The sequence below is a fragment of the Echinops telfairi genome, unplaced genomic scaffold (assembly GCF_000313985.2).
Source record: "Echinops telfairi isolate 266 unplaced genomic scaffold, ASM31398v2 ScPeMD7_2;HRSCAF=8, whole genome shotgun sequence".
NCBI classification, from domain to species: domain Eukaryota; kingdom Metazoa; phylum Chordata; class Mammalia; order Afrosoricida; family Tenrecidae; genus Echinops; species Echinops telfairi.
In genome coordinates, this window is record NW_022103898.1 from 35,120,537 (window position 1) to 35,128,841 (window position 8,305).

Consider the following 8,305-nt stretch of genomic DNA (forward strand, 5'->3'; position numbering starts at 1 on the left):
GTTTCCTCTCGGTTAAATTGCCCTTGGTCATGCCTTACCAGGCCTCCTACACCCTCCTCACCACCGATTTGGATCACTTGTTCCCTTGTCCCTGGGTTTGTTAACTCCACTTTCTTTTCCCCCACCTCCTCCTCTCCCATGTCCCCCCAGAACTGTCGGTCCCATTGTTTACTCCTCCAGATTGTTCATCCAGCCTATCTTATTTAGACAGACCTGCAGAGATAATAACAGGCACAAAAACAAGACAGAGCAAAACCAAGCAACAAAATAAAACAAAACAACAACAAGCCAGTGACTAAAAACAAAACAAAACACAACAAGAAAGAAAAGCTTGTAGTTAGTTCAAGGACTGCTTGTTGTTCTTTAGGAGTGTTTTCGGTCGAGTCTGATGGGGCACCAAGCCCTGGTCCCAAAGTCTATTTTTGGTAATCTCTGGGGACTTCGTTGCTCTGTTCCCCTTGCTGTTCTATTCCACACTCTTAGTGTTTTGCCTCGGTGTGGTGGGATCAGATCAGGTGGAGCTTTTCAACACTTTAAAGAAGTCTTGTGCAGCAGATTTACCCAATGCAATGCGTTGTTTGATTTCTTGACTTTTGCTTTCATGAGCATTGAGTGCGGATCCAAACAAGACAAAATCCAGAACTATTTCATTCTTTCTCTATTTATCATGATGTTACCTACCGCTCAAGTTGTGAGGATTTGGATTTTCTTTACATTGAGTTGTAATCCAGTCTGAAGGCTGCAATCTTTGATCTTCATCAGCAAGTGCATCAAGTCCTTCTTATTTTCAGCAAGCAAGGTTGTGTCATCTGCATGTGACAAGTTGTTAATATGCCTTCCTCCAACCTTTTTTTTTTGAGCCATCTTAACGTGAGCTTCATCAATTTTGCTCTTTATTGCTTAAATGTGTCCTATCAGAGTAATTTAATATACATCCTTACTGTGAGATAACAGATATAAAAAGATTACTTTCCATGGTATACATGCCTTTTCACTTACAATATATATTAAATTATTTTATTACCTTCCTCCAATCTCGATGCCTTGTTATTCTTTATACAATCCAGTTTCTCTGATGATTTGCTCAGGCTCAGCATACAGATTGAATAAGTATTGTGAGAGGGTACAACCCTATACACACCTTTTCAGATTATGAACCATGCATTATTCCTTTGTTCTGTTCTCACTGCCTCTTGATTGAGGTACACATTTGGCGCAAGCACAGTGAAATGGTCTGGAATTCCCATTCTTTTCAAGACTATCTATAGTTTGTTATGATCCACACAGTCAAATACCTTTGTAAAGTTAACATCTTTCTTGTATTCTCTGCTTTCCCTGTGAATGTACGGCTCTAACCTTTGTTGGATGATCTGTAGCAAAATTTTACTTAAATGTGAGATTAATTATATTGTCATATAATGTGAACACTTTGTTAGGAGTCCTGGTGGTGCAGTGGACTATGCATTGGGCTACTAACCACAATGACAACAATTCAGATCTACCGAATCCACCAGCTGCTCCAGGGGAGAGAGAGGAGGCTTTCTACTCCTCTAAACAGTTATAGTCTTGACAACCTAGCAGGGATGTTGTACTCTGTCCAATTGCAATTATGAGATGCAATTGACTGTTGGCAGTGAGTTTGGTTTTTGTTTTTGGTATTCTCTAGTTTTAGGCAAAATCCATCTGACATTAGCAATGGTATCCCTTGTTCCACATACTTTTAAAAATCTGTCATCAATCTCTGGCAGCTCCTTGTCAATGTACTGCTGCACACTTGTTTGACAATCTTCAGAACAGTTTTACTTGCGTGTGATAGCAATATCATTCTATAGTTTGAGCATCCTATTGGGTCATCTTTCTTTGGGATGGATACAAATTTGGATCTCTTCTAGTCAGTTGGCCAACTTGCGGTCTTCCCCATTTCCTGGCATAGATAAGTGTTTCTAGTGCTTCATCAGCTTCTTGAAACATTTTAATTGATATTCCATCAGTTGTTGGGACCTTGTTTTGGGCTTATGCTTTCTGTGCAGCCTGAACTTCTTCCTTCAGTACTGTTGGTTTTTGTTTATATGCTACCTCCTGAAATGGTTGAATGTCAATTAGTTCTTTTAGGTACAGCGACTGTGGTAGTTTGGGGTAGACTAGAGAAACAAATTCACAAGAACACATATGTGTATAAGGAAGAGGTTTATGGTCCTCAGCAAGGCTCAGACAACCAGGAGGAGACAGAATCCTTCCCGGACCTCCAAGGTCACTCCCAGGGACGCCCCTAAGCTCCCTTCACTGTGAGCCCTTCACCCCCTTTTCTCCATCTCCAGACTCTGCCCTCAGCATGGGGGACAAGTGAGTGAGGGTGCAGACCAGTGGGCGGGCTCCTGGGGTCCCCAGGGTGTGGGAGGTGGGGCGATCTCCAGGATTCCTGAGGAGGGTGAGCTCTGAGGTTGGACAGCAGTCCTGAGAAGGACAGAGGGGAGGGGATGGCTGGTTTGAGGCTCGGGGGTCTGTTGGTCTGGACCTCTGAGTCAGCAGGGCCGCTGGAGTCCTCGTGGGCATCTACTGGACAGGACCAGACTCAACAAGAATCGCCCCCCCCCCCCCTGTTATCTACCCCCCAGGAGCAACGATGCGGTGAGAAGGGGCTAGGGCGTAGGCTGGGACCCCCAGGGCTGCGGAAGGGGTGCTTTCGGGAGTGGAGTGGAGAGTGGGGGGCTGTAATTCTAAGATGGGGCGTGGGGAGATGAGTTGAGTCTCAGTGCTGACCTAGCTCTCGTCACCCCACCCGAGGGTGGTGACTCGCGCTCCCCACCCGCCCCTGTCCAACTCCGCTGCTCTGCTAACTACTAAGCTTACACTACCTAGCCTCATGCCAAGGTGAGGGGCGGGGCCAGTGAGAGGCGGGGCCAGTGGGCGGGATCCCAGAGGGGCGGGGCTTCGTGGGGTCTGGGCGCAGATTGGGAAGCTCAGGATACTGTCATTGAAAAAGGGTAAGGTGAGGTGGAGCCCAGACTTATGTGGAGATGTGGCTTAGGTAGAATTCAGAAAGGCATGACAGGGCGAAGTTTCAGAGATGGCTGGTTCGGATTGGTCAGAGCTCTTATGGGCAGAGATCTGTTGCCCACGGGTATTGGTCAGAGTGGAGGAGGGTGAGGCTTACCTAGAATCACAGCCTGAGGGGACCTGAGGGTGGCTGGAGCTTAGGGGAGAAGCTCCCTGTAAACTCCGAGTGGGAATTAGGGGCGGACTTGGCTTGAGGAGGTGGGCTCTGAAGCCTTTCTCCACCCTCCTGATTGGCTCTCCTGGGCCTTCTTGTGCTCCACCTCACCCATCAGAAAAAGTCTAAGAACTTGGCCTCCAGAAAACTGTAGTTGAAGGTGAGGACGGCAATGGGAGAGAGGTGAGGGGGTCCTCACAGGGTGGGGCTTAACAGTAAAAGTGTTGCTGGGGGTGGGGCTTCATACGAAGGAGTGGGTGTGGTTTTCATCGGGGGTGGGGGTGGGGGTGCTGAAGGAAGAGCCCTGCTTTGAGATCAAGGGCCTTAATCTTGAGTTTTTCAGGAGGTGTGGTGAGTGTGGTTTATGCCTTGGTGTGGCCAAGAGAGGGAAAAAAAGAAAAGAAAAAAAAAAAAGAGATTTATGTACAAGAGCAGTTGAATATTGAGAAAACATCCCAGCCCAGTCCAGATCAAGTCCATCAGTCCTATATTAGCCAATATGTCTGATACCAGTCTATAAATTCCTCTTTAGATTCAAGAAACACATGCAATGATGCTGAATGCAGGAAGATCAGAGGCCAGTGAGTGGGAAATCTTTGGATCCAGTGGCATTGTAAGCATCTCAGCGTTGGCAGGGGTCTCCATGTGGTTTCTCCAGTTCCCAGGGCACGGGGTCTATCAGTGTAGTGACATGTATCTTGTCAGTAGAGCATCATCTCAGGGAGTGAGCTAAGTCTCTCCTGCCTCCAAGGAGGAAAAACAGGAGTTCCTGGAAGTCTCAAGAGAAGGCCATGCCCATATAGAGGCCTCATTGGCTATGAGCTGATTGACAGACTAAACTCCACCCCTTCACTCTTAATCCTCTCAAATCCCAAATTGACACCAGATTATGTAACTACCACATACCAATACAGTGACCTTGTATTCTTTCTATCTGCTTTGGATGCTTTCTGCATAATTCAATATTTTGTCCATAATATCCTTCAATTATTTCAATTTTGGAACATTTTCTCCCCCTGCCCCTGATTAAATTGCCTTTAAAATGAGTTGTGTAATCACATTCATAAAATCTTTCAATATTGAAACTCCAAGCTTGAGCTTTTTTCTTGAGTTCTTTCAGTTTCAAATGTGCTGAGCATGCTCTTCCTTTTTTGTTTTCTAACTCTAGGTCTTTGCACATTTCATTATAATATTTGGCTTTGTCTTCTCAAGCTGCCCTTTGAAATTTTCTATTCAGCTCTTTTACTTCATTATTTCTTTCATTTGCCTTAGCAATGAAACCACCCTTAAGGCTTCAGAGTGTTTTCTGATGTCCACTTTCATCTTTTCTACCTTTCTTGTCTTTGAAATGATCTTTTGCTTTTTTCATGAATGATGTTCTTGATGTCATCCCACAGCTCATCGAGTCTTCTGCCATTCATGTTCAATGCAACTCTTGAGATGTTCTTGAAATTCAGGTCAGATATATTTGTGTTAGGCTAGATTGTTTGGGAAACAATATCAGTGACACTCATATATGTATAAGGAAGGACTTTATATCAAGATGTAATTTTATATCAAGTAGGCATTCCAGCCTAGTCCAACTCAAGTCTAATGGTTCCACACTAGATGAGACTCTCTTTAGACTCATGTAGGCCAATGATGTATAAAGGTAAAGTAGGAAGCAGGGAGATCATAGGCCAGTGGGTGCAGAGTCACATGGATTCAAGGGCAGTAGGAAAGGTAGAGCACTGGCAGTTTGGAGCTTGGCTCCCAGGGTCAGTGGCCCACATGGCATACAGAATCTCATCAAGGATAAAGGCAAAGGGCAAGACAGGAAAGAGAAGTTCTTACTATGTCTAGTAGAAAAGGCCACACCTCCAAGAGATATCATCAGGCTGTGATCTGGTTTTGGCTCCTGTGATGGTACTTACATTTTCTTCAACTTCAACCTGACCTTACATATGAGAAATTGATGATCTGTTCTACAGTCAGCCCCTGGCCCTGTGTTAGCCACTGAACTACTCCATCATCTCTTTCCACTGATGTAGTCAACTTGATTTTTGTGTATTTCGTCTGGAGAAGTTTAGGTGTTGAGTCACCTTTTGTGTTGTTGCAAAAAGGTATTGCGATGAGCAAATTGTTGGTCTTGCAAAATTCTATCATGGGATCTCCAGCTTCCTTTCTAACACTAAGATAATATCTTCCAACTTTTGTTTCTTTCTCTTTGTTTCCAACTTTTGAACTTCAATCTTCAATAATTACCAATGCATCTTGATCATATATTTGATCAATTTCAGACTGTAGATGTGAGCAGAATTCTTCCATTCCTTCATCCCTAACTTTCATGGCTGGTGCATAAACTTGAATAATTGTTGTATTGATTGGTTTCCTTGTATGGGGTTAGGTGTTGTCCTATTACACAAAGCATTGTTTTTCAAGATATATTTTGAAATGTCCTTTTTGAAGATGAATGTAAAGGTATTCTTGTTGATTGCATCACTTCCAGCATAGTGAACCATCCTGACTTCTAAGGAACTTTACCAATACTGTAATTCAAATACATCAATTCTACTGAGGTCTTAATTGTCTAGATTTCACATGTATATGAAGTATTGGAAAGACCATGGCTTTTTTCAGGTACACCTTAGTCCTCAAAGTGACATCCTTGTTCTTCAATACTTTCAAGAGGTCTTGTGCAGCAGATTCGTCCAATGTAATATATAGTTTTATTCCTTGATGGCTGCTGTGTTAGACAGGGTTCTCTGGAGAGATAAAACCAGATTGCTGATAATTTTATATATTTATTTATAAAGATAGATATATAACACAAGAAATGAACTGTTAATTATATACAGATAGATATATAATAGAAGAAATGAACAATTAAATTATAAAGCAGTACAAATGTCTCAGTGCAACTCACTCCCACGAGAGAGTTGTGAGACACTAGTAGTCCTTCAAGTCTTGAGGGCTGCCCAGTCTTCCTCTGTAGAGATAGAGCTAGACTATAACAGCACAGCAGCAAATAGCAAGGCAGGTCACCAACTGTCAGCCAGGTCACCAACTGTCAGTCCCCAGCTCCAGAGATGTAAATTTCAATCATGTGGTCTTAAAGGGACCTCAACTTACAGCGACACAGTCCACAGGCTAGGCGTCCCACAGGTAGTGTAGCCTGTAAACCGAGGCACAGAAAAAGCAAGGCAGCCGCACACTGGTCCGATGATCAAAGAGCAAGAGACAAGAAAGGCGAGGCTCACTGAGCCATTTATCTCTCCACCCTTCAATTAATCCCACTTGTGTTTATGGGCCAGGCTGGCACAATAAACTAACTATCTCAGCTGCTTCCATGAATATTGGTTGTGGATAAAAGCAAAATGAAATCTCTGACCACTTCAGTATTTTCGCTGTTAATCATTATGCTTTTTGGTCTAGTTGTGAGTTTTTTTGTGATCTTTACATTGAGTTGCAACTCACACCCAAGACTGAAGTGTTTGATCTTCATCTGCAAGTGGTTCAAATATTTATAGCTTTTTAAAGCATTTTCATTGCTATTCTACCAATTCTTGGATTCTTGTTTTTTTTCTTTCTAATGTCTCCAGTGCAACTTGGACTTATTCTTTTAATACCATTGACTCTTGATTATATTCTACCTCTTGAAATGACTGTTGGTTGACCATTTCTTTTTGAATCCAACTTTAACATTCTAATTGCCAATAATTATCAATGCATCTTGATTGCATGTTGATCAATTTCAGACCCAAGACATTGGTAGAATTCTTGAATTTTTGCATCATCAGCTTTAGGGGTTGGTGCATAAATTTGAATAATAGTTGCACTAACTGCATTTCCTTTTATGTGGATAAATATCCTCCTTTCACAAACAACACGTAAATCAAGATAGATCTTTAAATGACCTTTTTGTCAATGACTGCAATACCATTCCTCTTGAGTTTATCATTCCGAGAATAGTGAACTATATGATTTACCAACCTAAGTGGTAAGCACTAGTCCATTTCAGCTCACTAATGCCAGGGTATACATCTTTATGCATTCCATTTCATTTTTGATAATTTCCAATTTCCCTGGATCCATGCTTCTTACATTCCATGCGCTAAACATTAATAAATGTTTGTATCTATTTTCTCTCACACTTTGAGTCCTGCCCTATTGGCAAGTGAAAGCCCCGAAAGCCTGCTGCATCTACGTCATTAAGTCAACTCTACTTGGAGGAGGTAGCTCTTCTCCAGTTGTATTTTCAGTGCCTTCCAACTGGAGGCGCTCTACTGCCAGCACTATTGCTGATAATGGAGCCCTGGTGGTATAGTAGCAATGTGTTGGGCTGCCAACTACAAGATCAGCAGTTTGAAACCAACAGCCACTCCAGAGGGAAAGACAAGGCTTTTTATACCTGTAAAGAGCTGCAGTCTCAGAAACCCACATGCACTTCTCCTCTACCTTACAGAGTTGCTATAGGTCAGAATCATCTTGATGGCAGTTAGTTTGGTTAGTGGTTTAAAGCTGACAAGGTTTCCTGCTATTCAGAGGTTTCCAGAGGCCCGTCGCCCTGACATGGACAGCTGATTCCTTCTTCATAGTCTGTTCTTAATCTTAAACTCCACTGAAACTTTTCGCTTTGGATGCCTGCACCAAAGCTACTCACTTTGGATGAACCTACTGGTATTTGAAATATCGATTGCATAGCTCTGGTGTCAAAGCACCACTGGATGATTAACTGACATATGTATGGTGGCTTCAAACTATAGTGTGATGAGTGATTATTTTAGGATTTTCTTGCTGGTCAACTTTATCTTTTATCAGCCAGTCCCAATCTGCTCCTTGTAGCTCAAACAATCAGACGTCAGCCTGTTAAACTAGGTTGCAAATTGTAGAATTCCCAAACAGGAGATTCTTTTTTTCCCCCTGTCTTTTTGTTTTGTTTTGTTTTTTCTTTTTTTCTCTTCTTTTATTTATTTAGATAATTTTATTAGGGGCTCGTACGACTCTTATCACAATCCACACATACATCAATTGTGTAAAGCACATTTGTACATTTATTGCCCTCATCATTCTCAAAACATTTGCTCTCCACTTAAGCCCCTGGCATCAGGACCT